The sequence below is a fragment of the Corvus cornix genome, chromosome 6 (genome assembly GCF_000738735.6).
Source record: "Corvus cornix cornix isolate S_Up_H32 chromosome 6, ASM73873v5, whole genome shotgun sequence".
NCBI lineage: Eukaryota > Metazoa > Chordata > Aves > Passeriformes > Corvidae > Corvus > Corvus cornix.
The window spans coordinates 34,248,700-34,266,370 of record NC_046336.1 but is presented as its reverse complement, the minus strand read 5'-3'; the positions used below and the strand labels follow the sequence as shown (position 1 = coordinate 34,266,370).

The window sequence follows — 17,671 nt, the reverse complement described above, 5'->3', positions numbered from 1 at the left end:
CTGTGCAGCAGCAGGGGGTCAGTGCAGGCTGCACCAGGCAGCAGTTCCAGGAAGAACTTTAATATTGTCCATCAAACAAGTGAAGCACCAGCACAGATCTCTTCAGATTTGAGACCAACGTTTGTCTTGGCAGAGCAGCTCCAGGTCACAGAATGCAGGAATTCAAGCCATACAAAGCACCCTCCTTCTTCTCTCTCCTCCTTCTCTTCCCTCGCCCTTCTACAGCTCTTTCTGTCCAAATTCCAACAGGGAATTGTGGAGTCACAGAACTCTTAAGGTTAGAAGAGACCGTGAAGGTCATTAAATCCAACCAGCACCACCATGGTCACCACGACCCCGTGTCCTCAAGTGCCACATCCACACGTGTCTTGAACGCTTCCGAGGTTGGAGACTCCACCCCTGCCCCAGGCAGCCCCTTCCAGGGCTTTACAACCCTTTCCATGAAGAACTTCTCCCTGGTATCCGACTCAAACCTCCCCCAGCACAAGGTGAGGCTGTTTCCTCTCATCCTCTCACCTGGACCCTGGGAGAAGAGACCCAGCTCCCCTCTCCTCACTATCAGCTCCTTTCAGGGAATTGTAGAGAGCAACCTCAGAGAGGAGGGGGCAACCCTGACAGCTCAAGTGGGAATTTGTGGCAAAACAGGAAGTTAGAGACAGCTCAAAGGAAAATTCCAGACTCCTCCCAAAGGACCTATTATTCCTGTGTGCAAGGAGACCAGAATTGCTCAAAAGGGCCTTTTCCCTCCCTTCTCCTTCCCAAAATGCTCATTTGGTTATCGTCATCCAAACTTCCACTTAGCCCTTTCCAAAGTCACTCTGGAATTTGCAACAGCACCTTCAAAAAAAACCCCCCAAATGACTTTTGCCACGATGTATTCCTGCTGACTACTTGGAAATCAAGGCTGTCTCCACATTACCCAAGTGGATTCCAATTCATCATCATTATCAAACCTCCTGGGAATTTTGGGGATGGGAACTTCTCAGTATTTCACCACTATCTCCTCCCCTGTTAACAAAAGTTCCTGAAGGAACTGGGCTCAGCTGCTTTTGCACTTGAAGCAGTGTTATTCCATTAGGTGACATTTGCTTCCAACCTTTTACACCTCACATCCCAGAAAACAGAAGTTCAGGGGACTCTTGGTGTCTTCAGGTCAGTCTAAGGAAAATCCCGTCCAAATACAGATTTTAGGTGTTATCAGACCTAAAAAGAAGGGCTCGCACCCACTTTCAGAGGCCACTGATATTTGATTTTACAACCTTGAGAAACAAAATAAATCCAGCTCTCCAATCACGATGTTCTATTTTAGAAAGTTATTCAGAGCTCAGCTGACACCCTTGAGCGGAGTCTGCTCCTGAGAGATTTTTAGGACGGAATCTTGACAGATTTATTTTTGATTTTGATGAAATGTCAAGTTAAACCACAAGGATGGCAACGCTGCTGGCTCCCAGAATAAGCAGCTCTCTATGCAACTGGAATACAACAGAAGAAAAATCCTGGTTTTTGCTTCCACTTGTACCAGGAAAAAAAAACCCAAACAAAACAAAAAAACCCCCCAAAACATGGCAACAACAAAAAACAAACAAAACCCACCCAAAACCAAAAAACACCGAAAAGAACAAAACAAAACCCAAAAGAAAACACAAAAACCAAAGAAACTACAAAAAAAAAAAAGAAAAAAACAAACAGAAAAAAACAAACAACAAAAAACAACCAAACAAAAACCCCAAAAAGCCAGTCTAAAGCCCAGAAAATGAGAATATTAAGTTCAAATGATTCTGCTAACTCGGAAATAGCTCAGAACAAATCCCAATTCACCACAAAGTACCAAAAGGTTGACAGTCTGTAAGAAATAAGATTGAACTCCAGACAGGGCAAGGAACAACTGTGAATTGTTAAGAGAAGGAAGATCTGTAAAGTAAAAACATACAAAATGTCTGCAAGACTCAGTATTTTCCTGAAATATATTTTATTTTAAAATATTAAATATTTTAAATATATAAATTATATTAAAATTAAATTAAAATTTATATAAAAATATATAAATATTTATATAAAATTTATATAAAAATATATAAATATATATTAAAAATATAATTTTAATATTATATATTAAATTTTAAGAGAGGATAAATGTAAATTAAAAAAAGAAGTTATGACATCCAAGCACTTTGAACATATTTAGAGGGACAATAATATGATAGTAAATTCCAATAATTAATTTACTTTTAGACCAGGTGCTATTACAGGATGTAAAACTTTGCATTCATTCGAAGCTGGAGGGGGGGGAAACACTGCCTTGGTCAAAATAAATAACCATTCCCTGGGCACCCTGTGCCAGGGCCTTCCCACCCTCCCAGGGAACAATTCCTTCCCAAGATCCCATCCAGCCCTGCCCTCTGGCACTGGGAAGCCATTCCCTGTGTCCTGTCCCTCCATCCCTTGTCCCCAGTCCCTCTCCAGCTCTCCTGGAGCCCCTTTAGGCCCTGCAAGGGGCTCTGAGCTCTCCCCGGAGCCTAAATTTTGGGCCAGGTTTGCCACAAGCCAGAGCCATTGGCTCCCTCACACCAGAGCTACCCCATCCACACCCAATTCCATAGGAAACACGGACTGTGGAAGTGCCCACACCACCCAAACCAGCAACAACCACTCTGAGCATTCTCCACGAGGAGCAAACCTGGAAACAACCTGGAGGCACACACTTTGCACCTTCTGCTCCTGCAGTGGGTTTGAAGCCCTGTCAGACTGAAACAGAAATCACTAAGCATGCATTATTAATTCATTATAGACACATAAACAAATATTTGCTATTTATTTGTCAAAAACAATGGCTCCTGAGAAGCTGCTGTGGCTGGGTGAGTAGCTCAGCATTTAAAAAGGGATTAAATCCCCATTTACATCTGTGCTATTATTTACACAACCGGCTTGAACTCCTTCAAGCAGCACAAGTGACACAAAGCAGGGATGCGCTTTGCCCCCTACAGTCATGATAAATCTTTCAAAGTATTTATTTTTTAAAGGTTGATGCAACTGAAGTGCTTTAACACAGCAAAAAAATTACAGTGGACTGGTTTTTTATAAGGTTCATCATTATTACTGATCAGCTGAACTCTCTTAAAAACTGTAGACATAAAATAGGGATATAGAATGCTCATTCAATGCTTATTCTGGAGAGCTGGTGCCATAATAAATCAGAAATGCCAGGAAAACAGCAGGAAAAGCCTCTTACAGAAGCCCAAAAGGAGGTGAACTTGCTTTAGAGCCTGACAGTGTTCCTGGCTTAGTTAAAGCTACAGTTCATTACAAACTCTGTGTCCCAAGCGTTTGATTTTTGTCACCCAAACAATTCTGTTGAAGTGCCAGCAGGAGGAAAAAGGCTCCTAAAAGATTATTTAACCACAGAACAGACACACCCTGGAGAACCCCAAGCTCTGTTCTGCTCCACAATGCTGTTCAACACTCCAGTCACCTCACTTGGTATGGAATTCATACCCATTAATTCCATGGAATATCTCAGGGGGGTTACTTCTGATTAGCAGGTCCTGAGCCCCTCTCACTGAGGGTGCATATCCAGAGCTCATCTGCTGGAAGACACCCTCACCTGAGGCTTAAAAAACCCTACAAAACCCTAATTAGGGTTTGGTTTCCAGCTCAGGAGCTCAGGATCACCTCTGATAGCCCAGGACATCCTGGAAAGATGAATCTCACCCCACGAGCTCCATCCCATGCCCAGGGCACTGAGCCCCTCTCACTGGTGGGGCACATCTGCTGGAAAACACTCTCAACCTGGGGCTTAACCAGAAAAAGAAACTTTAATTGCAGCAATTCTGGCTCAGGAGCTCAGGGATCACCTCTGGCAGTTTGGGACATCCTGGAAGGGTGAAGATCAGCTCACAGCCCCCCTCCCATGCCCAGGCCCTGAGCCCCTCTCACTGGTGGGGCACGTCCAGAGCACATCTGCTGGGCTGGAGAACAGCCTCAGCTGGGGCTAAAGCACAAAACTAAACCCTAATTCCAGCTCAGGAGCTCAGGGATCACCTCTGGTAGCTCAGGACATCCTGGAAGGGTGAAGATCAGCCCACAGCCTTCCTCCCATGCCCAAGTCCCTGATCCCATCTCACAGCCCCTCCAACAAGAAGAAAAGCCAGGGAAAGAAGACTTCACCTTTGAGTTAAAGCCAGTTCTGGCTCGGATTCAGCTGCAAGTGTGACTAACTCTGTTTGCAGAAGTCAAATATCTGCTTAAATGCTTTCCTGAAGAATTATTCAAGCATAAGCAAGTATTTGGCTGTGCTGGTGCTACAGTGAATAATTTAGAGTGCAAATCCAGCCCTTTCTCCAGTTCTGGGCCTTCCAAAAATCCAAACATGACTCCAGGTTTTATTTCACTGACACTCCTTGAGCAATTAACACATGAGTATTTCAGCCTATGGATTCTTGGATTTGTTCAATCCTATTAAAGTGCTCTCATGCTCTGAGACTGGCACAGTTGAGTTGGATTTTATCACTCTCCTCTCCTTGGATAAGACCTTTCAGGAACGTGAAGATTTTTAAGATCGCATTTCAAGATCAAACCTGCTCCCCCCTCAATTCCCTTTTCCCAGCTGCTGGATCTGTTTCTACACAAATGAATGCATTAGAAAAGAGGAATACTGATGCTGCATTCCTGTCCCTTGTTCTTGTGTTATCAAGCTCTTGAGTTTTTAGCCTTACTTGGAGGCAGCATTTTTAGAAAGCAAAGACACAAGAACAAGAAAAAACCACGATGACAATTTATATGAGGATCTAAAGTAAAATTTCACCTGTAGCTTGAAATTCCTCAGCATTTCCTCTGCATCTACATTCAAATAATTCATCTTCGAATATTCCTGCTTGCCCACATTCTTCTACAGACTACTGGCTTTCTTCCCTTCCTTGCCCCTCTCTTTAAGCCTGGTATTTTCTGTGCCTTCCTTGCAGAAATGACTCTCTAGGAGTCGATGAGATGCCACTGCAAAGCCAAAGTCAAGCCTCAGTAACAGAGCTCAAGAAAGTAATTTCAAACGTCAGTGAGAACACCACAGCTGCCCCTGGGCCTGGCTGGGAAGGATGCAATGTAAAAGTTTAATTAATTAGCTGTTTTTACTTCAATGCAGAAATCCCTAAGTTTATCTCAATATTTTGCCCCCCCTACCCCCCAACCTGCTGTTTTCTTGCATTCCATCAATTATAAAGCTCTTTGTTTTCCACCTCTATGTACCAGTGGTAGCCAGAGAATCCCAGAAAGGTTTGACTTGGAAGGGACCTTAAACCTCATCTCATTCCAACCCCTGCCATGGGCAGGGACACCTCCCAGACACCCCAAGGGTACTCTTTCCACCCTCCTGCCAGCAGAACACCCTATAAATGATGATTTAAAGGATTAAAGCCATTTAGTGCTGCTGGTTCCCACTGAACAAAGAAAGTGGATAAGTAGATGGGAAGTTTGCATGGAGAAAACTCACAAAACTAGATAAGAGCTTTACGGGAGAACTGAGGGAGAGAAAAGCACTTTTGTTTCCTGCTTCCATCGCTAGCAATGATTTATTTCCTGTCTTTTTAACAAGTAATGCAGCTACTGGATGGATTAACAGGATTGCAGCTCTTCAGCATTCACTCCTGCCAACAAACCCATTTTTTCACGCATTATGAATTTATTTATCCTTGTTTCCAACTCCTCTGTGTGGACTTCACCTATAAAATACTGTTTTCACAGGAGGTTTTGAGTCACAAAAGAAGTTGCGTGGCTGGGGCACTGTTCATTTGAAACTCCTGCTGTGCAGATGGTGCCTCCAGAAAGCGGAGAGAGCAAAGATATCCTAAACCTGACATCAGAGCCAGGAGACTCCAGCTGAAAATTAACATTAACACAAAAAGATTAAAAGAAACCCAATCCATATCAGGCAGGAGTGGCTCAGTGAGTTCTTCAATAACCTTTATCTTCCCAAAATATGCACACAGAGCTAAAGTTACACATTAAAGTGTTAATAATGAAAATATAATGCGGCATAAAAGCCCAAAGATCAGTTTCATTGCTTTTACGGCATGACAGGTATTGGATTCCATCCCAAAAAGCTCTCCATTTCTCCCTTGCCAGAGCAGCTTCTCTCTGAGGATCCTTCCCTGGGATTACATAACTCAGAGGAGAGAATCCAAGGAGTAAAATCTCTCTGACACCAGGAGATGTTTTGTCAGGAACCCCTCTGAGTGCTCCTTGCAGGACACCAGGACCTGTCTCCACATCGTATGGCTGAAAACCTGGCTGGTGTTACAGAAATGGAAACTCCCCAAACTAAACCGGGGCAACCAACTCGTCCCAGATTAATTCAGTTTAAGCCCATTGAAGTGGATTCCTTTTACTGAAGAAAAGGACATTTTCTCAAGTAGAATTTCTATGCTACCTCCTCCCTTCTCTGAGAGGATTTTTATTTAAATTCTTGTAAAAATAAAGACATTAAACTTGTCGCTTTTCTAGAAAATGAGCCTTTCTGCCGGCCTGTAGTCGCTACACCAGAAGTAGTGTTAAATACACTCTGGAGCAGTGACAGGAGCTGTGTTTGAGTAGCTCCGTGCATGACATGTCAGAATTAACATGTGCACACCCCCCTGAGGAGAGATTTCATCCAGCCGCCCCCAAAACCAGCTGAAGATTGTGGTTCTGGATATCACTGGGCAAGAAGTTAGGCCTGGCTTTGGAAGGTAGGCCAGATGCCAAATAGTAAGGCTGGTTACACCAGAGAGCTGCCACAATCTACAGCAGGATTCAAAAGTCCCCTAAAAAACAAATGCACATCCCATTATTGTACAGGAGCCAGCCTGCCTTGGGACACTGCCAGTAAATCCCAAATATTCCTTTTGGCACCTGGTGTTAACCCCCTGCAATCCAGGGACACTCTCCTTGTGGCTTTTGCCACAGGGACCAGGCTCCTCAGCAGAGCCCATGGAAAATTAAACCATTTCACAGGAATTCAGCTTTCTCTTCTAGAAAAGAACAGGAAATCAAAGTTTCATCATTATCAGGTCCTGGGTACATTATCAGTGACCACATTCTGCACTCAAATCACGGATTATTTATTTAACCCCTGAGCCATGTGCACAAGGAGCCTTCAACACAAACAACCTCAGATACCCAGCCTGCTACATTTAGACCCCTCTCACACCTCACCAGTTTTCTTGGGAAGCTTCCTCAGCCTGGGCAGCTGGATTGGAGTCTGTGAATGGAGCCCCAAGCCAGCTTTCATTATTGTAAGCATATCCCTGCTGTTCAGCACCTCCTTTCTGCCTCTGCTCCTTAAGGCTGACCTTCATTTTCCTCCTGCTCCCATCCAACAGCACCCCAGACCTCAAGGCAGCCTCGCCTTCCCCGTCAGTTCTGCACATCAAACCTTTGTGTCCCCCTCATTCCTCAACAGCCTCTCCCAACCCTCCTGTGCCGCTCTGCTCTCCAAGTTTTCCCAGGTCTGGCACCATACCTCTCAAGCCTCAAGCACTCTCTCTCCTCCACTCCATGATTTTCCTTCCCAGTATTTTTGGGGAATCTTACCCTTAAAAATCCCTCTTGTTGCTTCTTAATAAGCACTGAGCATGACTGAGGTGAGTACATGTTTTGATTATGCTTGGACTGATTTCTGAGCTTGTTGGCCAGGAGGGAAAGGAGGCAGTGAAGTCTTTACTCACGTCTTGACATTTTTAAAAGTCTGGAATCACTTCCCTCTCTTCACTGCCCCAGAGAAGCTGGGGCTGCCCCTGGATCCCTGGCAGTGTCCAAGGCCAGGCTGGACACTGGGGCTTGGAGCAGCCTGGGATAGTGGGAGGTGTCCCTGCCCATGGCAGGGAGTGGGATAAGATGGGCTTTAACCAACCCAAACTGTTCTACGATTCCATGATTTATCCATCTCCATTTAACCACTCCACCTTCTGAATCTCCTCATCCCTCCAGCTGCTTCTCAGCCCTCTGGCAATCGCGTAAATCCATCTCCTGAACCTCTGCTTCTCCAGATATCCTCACACCTCACACAGTGCTGCATCATCAACCCTCAACAACTCAGCATTTCACTCCCTTCATTTTCTATATTCCTGCTTTCCTTAAAACACAGAACACCCAGCACTCTCATCCAGCCAGGCTGGCTATTCCAAGACATTAGGCCTCCACATCTCCCAAGCAAATCCTCCTCTTCCACCCTTCCAGACTCTCCAAAGTGCTTCTGCCCACTGCTGAATGCAGGGATGGATGTGGCATTTCCAGCCTTTTTTGTTCTGCTGGATGTGTGGGTGATTCACATGCTCAGAGTCGGGGGAATGTGGGCTGTGCCCACGTGCTGGGGCACCCGGATGGGCACCGGGCACTCATCCAGGGACAGCTGGCACCGAGCACCTACCAGAGCTGCTGGGGATGGATTTAAACACCCACGTGTGGGTTTTGATCTGCTCAAGCATCTCCTTGGTCAAATATCCAGCAAGAAATGGTTTCTGAGGAACAGAAGAGAGATAAAGGTGGGATCTTACAATTCATTGTGGAGACAGGAAAACAACAGAGATGACTTTGGGAGAAGTGCAAGCACAGGGATTTTCAGATGGTTTCTGGCTGCCACAGGGAACTGCTTGCAGGCTGGAGGTAGGCTACAGCTGCCAAGGATTACTGGTGTAGAAATGGTTTGGGTTGGCAGGGACCTTGGAGATCCTCTCATCCATCCCTCCATCCATGGGCAGGGACAACTGTTCCTTCCTGCTCAGGCCCTGCTGAGCTGAGCCAACTCAGCCCACAAAATTCACCTCTTGTTCAACTCAGTCCTGTGTGTGAATCCCAGACTGGTTTGGGTTTGACAGGGCCTTAAAGCCCACCCAGTGCCACCCCTGCCATGGGCAGGGACACCTCCCACTGTCCCAGGCTGCTCCAAGCCCCAATGTCCAGCCTGGCCATGGACACTGCCAGGGATCCAGGGGCAGCCCCAGCTGCTCTGGGCACCCTGTGCCAGGGCCTGCCCACCCTCCTAGAAGGAATTTCTTCCTCATATCTCACCTAAATTTCCCCTCTGGCAGTGGGAAGCCATTCCCCCTTGTCCTGGACCTCCAGGCCCTTGTCTAAAATGTCTCTCCATGTTTCCTGTCAGCTCCTTCAGGCACTGCAAGGCCACAATGAGGTCACCCCAAAACTTCTCTTCTCCAGGTGAACACCCCGAGCTCTCCCAGCCTTTCCTCCCAGCAGAGCTGCTCCATCCCTCTGCTCATCCTGGAGCCTCCTCTGGACTCTCTCCAGCAACTCCAGGTCCTCCCTGTGCTGGACCCCAGGCCTGGGGCAGCTCTGCAGGTGGGGTCTCACCTGAGCACAGGGGCAGAATCCCTCCCTCCCCTGCTGTCCCTGCTGGGGAATCAGCCCAGGATTGGGATAAGAAACAGGGAAATCTACGGAAAAGCTCTGCACCTCACCCCAGCATTGTACAACAGAGATAGTTCCACATCATCACCAGCAAATCTGAGGTGGAGGGAACAGCCACGAGGGAAGTGATGCACAACAAGAACCTCAATCCTACACTTTGAATGACTCCAGCACATTTCCTGAGTTTGAATGCAGCACATCCCTTAGAATGGGTCAAGCAGCTCTGTTGGACATGAAACATCTCATTGTTTATTTAGATCCTTTGCTCATAGGGCCTGTGTTGGTGGTTATTTCTAGAAGAAGATCAGCCAAAATGGGTTTACGAATGTTTATATTTAAGAAACTATTAAGATATCCAGGTAACAATAAGATCCTTGAAGGAAATCCAGGAATACCACCAAAAGCAGAGCTTTAACAACCCAGCAATAACACATCACTCAGAGGAATGTTGGAAAAGAGGGCTATTCTCAAATTTCAAAAGCTGTCAAAGTAACTAAGATTGTTTCACCAATTTCCTGTAACATCTCATAAAGGAAAAAAACATCATTGTTTTCTGACAGGCTTTAAATGAACAGCACCCTTACACCCACACAAGGTCACAAGTTTGTCTCTGGCTGAGGCCAGATGTGGGAGAAAGGACAAAAGCAAACAAGGAAATGCACTCAGAGATGCAGAGATCGCTCGAGGAATGGACAGCCCGTACACATCCACAGGCTCCTGATAACATTTTCCCCCTCTTTCACTCACTTTTCATCATCTTGCTTGATATTTTCATTGGCACTGAGCTGACATTTCCATGAATTCCATTAAAAACCCTGGTGTTTAGAAGACATTAGGTCGAGCTGGTGAAGTTGAATAGGCTAGAAGCAGCCAGCACAGGGTGGACACTCAGTGACCTCCCCATGGCACATGAAGGAGGCACCACATTCCTGCCAGGACATTATCACAAGTTCAGGCATCAGAGGTGAACCTCTGAGGCTGAAGAAGGAGCTTGGATAAGGGCCTGGAGCGCCAGGATGAGGCAGAATGGCTTTAAACTGAAGGAGGGCAGGGCTACATGGGATATTTGGAAGGAATTGTTCCCTGGGAAGGTGGGCAGGCCCTGGCACAGGGTGCCCAGAGCAGCTGGGGCTGCCCCTGGATCCCTGGCAGTGCCCAAGGCCAGGCTGGACATTGGGGCTTGGAGCAGCCTGGGACAGTGGAAGGTGTGTCCCTGCCCATGGCAGGGGTGGCACTGGGTGGGCTTTGAGGTCCCTTCCAACCCAAACCACTCGGGTTTACCTGAGGTTTATTACCACTCTGTGATAATAAACCAAGCTTCAGAAATGAGGGAAGAGACCTTTTTTACCTGCAGCAATGTAAGCTGGCCCAAGGTTCAGCAGCAGAGACCACAGGACAGAAATCCCTCAAAGTCAGACAAGAGCACAGAGCAGAGGGTGCCTGAGACACTTGGGTGGGAGGAAAACACAGAAGCCCAAGTTCATGATGGGCAGCTGGGCCATGGCTTTCCTTTTCCATGGAAAAGCGAGCAAGGCCAATCCATCTTGGACGCGGCTCTGTCCACAATGCTTCAAGAAGGGATTTTACCACCTCAGAAGCACAGGGGTGAACCTGAGAGATACCAGCGTGACTGTTAATGTCACCAAACAGCAGCTGCTGGGAATTGGTGACACCCAGCACGGATTCCTGCTCACTGCTCAAGTCAGGGAAAGGGAAACAGACATGGAAGCCATGATTACTCCTGCAGGAGGGATGGTGGAGTTCTGGACACGATCCTGAGACAGCTCCTTTGAAGAAAGGGGAAGAAGCATTCCTGTGGTTTGCAGCAGAGAGGTAACTACGGGTAACCAGTGCCCAATGAAGGGATGTGTCCCCTCCTGGGGCTTTGGCCACAGTGTCCTGAGCCTGCCAGGATGGGGAGGGACAAAAAAGACCCTGGCAGCAAGAACACAACAATAGAATGACAAGAAATGTTTGTTCTAAAGATAAAATGAGAAGATAAAATTAGTTTTCGTTCAGCATCAGAGGAGATACCTTTCAACCCAGGCTTGTATTCCATGGGATGGCAGCAGGCCTGGGATCAGGGGTACTCTGAATCTCTTCCCTCAATCTTTGTGGCTTTTGTCCTAAAATGTGTAAAGAGAGGTGGGAGAGAGAGGAAAGCCCCATGGGGTGTGAGGTTGGCTGTCCAAAATAAAAGGCTGAAGTGTGGGAAACACCATTTTAATGCAATTCAGTTGTAAAAATAATAGAAAACGACGAGCTACGAGGCCAGATGAGCTGGCCCACGCACTTTACTACAGCTGGGTGAGGAGGGGAGGGTGTCAGAGCGTGGAATTAAGTGCCAGGTGAAAGTCTGCCAGCTCCAGAGTTCAACCCTGGCTACAAACAGAGCATTGTCAGCAGCTCTGTGAGGATCTAAATGCATTTAGTACCTGGGCAGCTTGGGAAAGGAATCTTCATTTGGAGAAAAAGGCATGTTGGGACAAGTAAGATATTCATGTATGCAGAGAGGGATTGGGAATTTGTCAGCTTTTCAGCTATTTCCCCCTCAGAGGAGGCGGCACAGGGAGCAGCTGTGGGGATCGAGCTGCAGTAAACAAAATGCTGGGGAGCATTAGGAGGGAGAGGAAGAGGGCCTAAATTGGAATGACATTATACAGGACAATAGGAAACCCCTGGAGCATTAAACAATGGGTTTGCTGCCATCATTGCAAAAAAGAGACACCAGAGAAGGACAAGGGCTCAGGAAGGACACGGGGGGAGGGGGGGGAACGACACCTTGCACTCCTCTGTCAAACACAACAAAAAGCCCAAAAAATCCACGCCTACCTCAGAAAATCAGACTGGTTTGGACTGGAAAGAATGTTAAAACCCACCTTCCACTATCCCAGGTTGCTCCAAGTCCCATCCAACCCGGTCTTGGACACTTCCAGGGATGGGACAGCCACAGCTTCTCTGTGTCAGGGCCTCCTCACCTTCCCAGGGAACAATTCCTTCCCAATATCCCATCTATCCCTGCCCACTGGCAGTTTAAACCATGGACAAGGAAGATTCCCAAGGATTACTTAATGCAAGAAAGGGACATGACAGACATCAACTGAAATCTTGATCAGCAAAGGTGCTGTAGCAACAATTTTTTCCCATGACACTGTAATATTTCTGTCCTAGAGGAATACAGACAGGAATAAAAGCAAGAATACACACAAAGAAAGCTTTCTCACACCAGCTAAACACTCGGGCTTGTTCAGGAAGTTATCAGAACCGAGAAAACACTCTACTCCCAGTTGTCACCTCTCCAAACAACAATAGATGTAATTATGCAGATTAAACCAAGGACATTCCATGCTTCAGGGCTTTTGCAAACCGCCTGCAGGAGCCAAGGGGGAATCCCCAGGCAGTGCTGTGCACCTCACCTCAGGTCCAGGGGTCAGGGACACATTTCCTGTCTCCAAACACGCAGTGAATCAGAGGAATATCTGCCGAGCAGAACAGATGAATGGCTTCATTCAGTTGCTAATTGATATGTTTGATTTGTCCCCCCAGGTGTGTGGTAAAAATTGAGTAAAACATATAAAAGCCCATAAACGAAGTGTGAGTTTCCTCACACTTCTCCACACTTCTTCCAAGCTAAAGAAACTGCCTGGACTAAGAAATTTACTTCACCTAATCTGAATTTTACGATTTTTCCATCACTTTGGTCCTCAGCACACAACAGAGAAGAGGGAATGTTCTACACCTGAGCTTAAGGCAGTCAGCTTCTGGGAAACTTGGGCTTAAATCCTGCTCTTTCAACAAGGCCCTGGTTCCAAAAGTGACAACACATCCCAGGAGGGACCTTGTGGCTCTGCACAAGTCCCTGACAGGAGGGGGCAGCCGGGGGGGTCGGGCTCTGCTGCCAGGGAACAGGGACAGGACAAGGGGAAACGGCCTCAGGCTGGGCCAGGGGAGGCTCAGCTTGGACAGCAGCAGGAATTTCTGCATGGAAAGGGTGCTCAGGCCTTGGCAGGGGCTGCCCAGGGAGCTTTGGAGTGCCCATGCCTGGAGGTGTCCAAGGAAGGGCTGGAGGTGGCACTCAGTGCTCTGGGCTGGGGACAAGGTGGGCATGGGCACTGCTTGGACTCCGTGGGCTGGGAGGGCTTTTCCAGCCTCGGGAATTCTAGGATATGTTACTGCAGTGAAAGGAGCTTTTTCCTGGAGCTGGCTCCTGATTCACACAGCTGATGTGAGGCATTCCTCCCCAAGGGGGAAAACTGAGAAAAAAATCTCTTCCAAGACATATATCCCAACAGCAATAAGATGTTTGGCCTTGGAGGGAAGCCATCAAAATCAAGGCAAAATCTGTAGGAGAGGCCTTTGGGAAATTATCCAAAACAGGATCCAGACAGAAGCAGTGCCACTTGACCCGAGGACACAGTCTGAGGTGGCACAATGAAGTGGAGAACATCACAGTAATGACATCTGTGCTGCTGAATGGCCCTGCCCTGATTCTGAAGTTTAAATTTTCAGTGCTTTCTCATTAATTGCATCTTGAGGGAATAAGATGGTTTTAAACTTGGTAGGAGCAGATTTTTTTAAAACCTAGAGCACCACATGCCAGGATTTTGGTTTCTGCCACCCCACTTTGAAAGGTCACGGGGAGAAAGGAAGTAAGCAAAGACAGAATGAGAGAAGTGCTTTGAAAAAAAGTGAAAAAAGGTCACAAGAACCCAGCTTTGGCTAAAGCTCCTCAGAGGCCACTTAGACTGGACACCTACTGGGATGGGAGGGCAGCAACTCTTCAAACTACCCCCAGATTTACCCTGGAACAACTTCCACCTCCTGGTAACAAGGTGGCCATAAATCACCTCCGCACAAGAGACCTCAATCATGGCTCTAAACCACACAATCCTTGTACTGAAATTAATCTCTGGAGACATCCTCACAAAGAGCTTCTCCACCCTCAGAACTGAAGCGTTTTCCAAGTTCTGCTGAGCTCCTCCTCAAATCTTTTATGCATGAACCATTCTCCTGATGCTTTAATCATCGTTTACACCTTTCTAGAACAAATGAAGAGCGGCAGAAATGCAAATCTACATCTTTAGGTACCACTTAGCCTGCAATCATAAACACCCCACGTGGCTGCAAACACATCTGATGCAGGCAGACTGCAAAATCTGGCTCAGCAGATGTCCTGCCAGGAAAACCTCAGGGAAGTTATGGAAGTGGATGTTGGGTTTCTGTGCTCAAGTCCCCTTTTAGGAATAAAATCCTGGCTTTTCTGTTTCGTGCCCTTCGATATAAGTCTTGTTTTTGAACAAACGCTCCCAGGGAAAGGCCTTTGCCCAACTGAGCACTGCAACTTTCACCACATTTATGACTTTTAATCACAAGACATCTGAAGCCTTCTATAGGTGGTGGTAAAGTAACGCTCATCCCAAATCCCACCATTTTATACTGGAAAACCAGGAAACACATCGATGTCACCCAGCTGCTCTTTGGAACTGTGCTCCCCTTTCAGTGTCATTGGAATGGCTTTAAAAAAACCAATTTGAGCTTGAACTGCTTTTTAAAAGACATATTTAAATGTTTGTCCTTTTTTGTCCCAAGTTCCCTCCCAACCATAAATATTCCTCAAAGTCTGCTGAAGAGCAGGCAGTCCAGCATGGGAAATATCAGCCAAAAATGCTAATCAATACTTGAATAAAAGTATTCTGCTCAGGATATTTTGCCAGCTCTGCTCTAAATTGGAAGTTTAACAAGATACGTAATTTTCAAATTCATTAGGAACACCAAATGACCCAACTGCTCTATTTCTTAGTGTCGGCCCCAGATTTCTTTTCAACTCACATTAACAATTATCCTTCTAAATTAATGAAATCTCTTTCTAAATTCCTGAAAGGAGGAAGCAGTGCTCCAAGAGTCTGGATTTTGGGGTTGATATCTTGCTTTCTTTAAGGAATTATAAAATCGCACAATGGGTTGGGAAAAGTCTTTGACATCTCATTCCAAACCCCTGCCATGGGCAGGGACACCAGGTTTTCAGTCACTTCAAATTCAGATTTGGGCTCATGTAAGGGATGATCAGGATCACTCTCCAAGAATATTTATGGAGTACAAAATTCTGAGAATTAAAACTTTGCTGGATAATCCAAAGTATTTGAAGAGCACCAAAGTCTCCCAACACTATTTGCTGAATTCATCACATCTTCCCTCCTTTTTTCACCAGAACACCAAATCCTCGTCCCACTTGTATGAACTGGAATCAATTAATATCCAATCCTCCCTTTCCCCAAGCTGAATTCCATAGAAGTGGGTGTTCATTAAGGGATGATTTCCTCTCTTTGAGATCACCGACATAAAAGGCCTCTGATCCCAGAGAACCCAAAGTCAGGGAGACCTGGCACCAAGTCCAAGTCAGGTCAGTGGATTGATGGGAAAAATGGGAAGCAGAGCACAGAAAATCCTTGTTAAAGTAAAGGGAATAGCAGGGCAGGGAAGCCCAGGGAGCTTGGAGGGTACAGGCTGCTCTCCAACCCAAGGATCAGTGATGGCGTTTTTAGGGTATTAACAGAAAAGGTCTCTAAGTGGATGGGGTCTTTCCTGCCTTGGAAGGCTTTGTTTGCAGGCTCTGCCAGGCAATAAATTGATTTAGCAAAATGTCAGGGTGGAGGGAGGAGACAAGAAACAGGAGGTAAATTCCTCCCAGAAGAACATCAACTCTCTGACTGCTCTGCAAAAGGCAGATGAAGGATTTACTGATCTGCTGGAGTATTTAATGAAATCATTCTCCTGAGCACAGCCTTGATGAGCTGGATCATTGCTACCTCTCCCCCAATAACTCACTCCCTTCTCATTATGCAAAAAAACTTCGCATAAATACCTCCACACTCATCATTCCAATCACTTGTGCCACTGCTGTTCAAAAATCATCTTACACTGCCACATCCCCTCATTCCATGGCATAATTCAGCATAACATTGCTAAAATTCAGTTCGGAGTGTCCCAAAACACAGAGTAATTTGGGTTTGTGGCAGGACACCAAGCCCATTCCTATTTCACATGAAAGTTTTGTCTAAAGTTAATTAAACAGCCAATCTGACCATAAATTCAGTATTACAACTAAATTTTCTTCACCATTTTAAAAAGCCTAACAAATGGCTGAATTGCAAAACAGAAGGTGGGATCTCCAAAAACCAACTCAAACTTAATTCTTGCTTCAGAGGAGGCAAAATATTACAGATTTAGAATCGATTGGCTACTACAAATTTTTCTTCTACAGATAAGAGCCTCTTACATTTGAAAAAAGAATTGAAATACAGCAAAATTTTGGCTCTACTTCCAAAAAATTGTTGACGTCATCCGTGTTGGAAATAAGAATAGGGACAGAGGCAGAAAACTCTCAGGTTTTAGAGTCATTTCCACACCCTACTACTGATCCTACAATAGGACAGGCAGCAATGTCCTTGTTCTAACATCTGTCAGAGAAGTTTTCATACCAGCTGTACAACCAGTAACAGCAAAATGGAAAAGAAAAAGGGAGGGAAGAGAGTGCAAGAAGGGGGGAAGAGAGCCACCTTTGAAGAATTAAAGTGACCATGAAATCTTTTTTTCCACAAAAGGTCATCAGTCAGGACAAACCTATGGCTGCTTAGGTATCCAAACAGATTATTAGGACCACAAAATCAAGTTGAAAAAATAAAAAAAAAAGGAATTACAGGAAACAATCAGTAACAACTTATTTCATGTGTTGATAGCCCAGTGCTTGCATTGGAGATGTGGCAATTATCCATCCTTGCTCCCCTTCCCCTTCAGTCACTACACAGCTCCATCACATCCTTGTTCTGTCCTTCCTTTTCCAGGCTGAGAGTCCTGGAATTACTTAGTTATTCTTCAGAGAGGAATTATTTACACGTCTGCAATTAAATCTCTGCTGAATTTCCCCTGGATTTCAAGAAACCTTAACAATGGGGGAAAGCGCGGGACTAATTCCCAGGAAAAACAAACAAAATGTTTTTCCACCTCCTGTGTTTCTGTGGAGAAATCGAGAAGTCTTTTAATGCAGTCTGAATGTGTAAGAAAAAGAGAAACTCTCAACACTCCACTATCACTGCTTCAGGTTCATCTCTTCCACAACTTCACCTCTCTGACCTTTCCCTGCGAAATCATTCCTGCATTTTCTCTCCTCTTCCAGCAGCACAGACAATGCCCTACACCTTTCAGAGATGCGAAGAGCACTGCTCTCCTCATCTCCCCACCAGGAGGGGACATCAATCCCAGCAGGAATGCTGAGGACAAA

General features: G+C 45.9%; 1 protein-coding gene across 17 annotated transcripts in view; it reads right to left on the bottom strand.

Annotated features, from left to right (window-relative positions):
* Positions 1 to 17,671, bottom strand: part of PCDH15 (protocadherin related 15) — a 633,986-nt gene that overhangs the window by 262,244 nt on the left and 354,071 nt on the right. The window contains exon 2 of one of the 17 annotated variants that reach the window (XM_039553542.1): positions 12,810 to 12,872. The exons of the other annotated variants lie outside the window; for them this stretch is intronic. The gene's annotated coding sequence lies outside the window, so the exon portion shown is untranslated. The remainder of the gene's footprint in view (positions 1 to 12,809; positions 12,873 to 17,671) is intronic. 17 annotated transcript variants of the gene reach the window in all.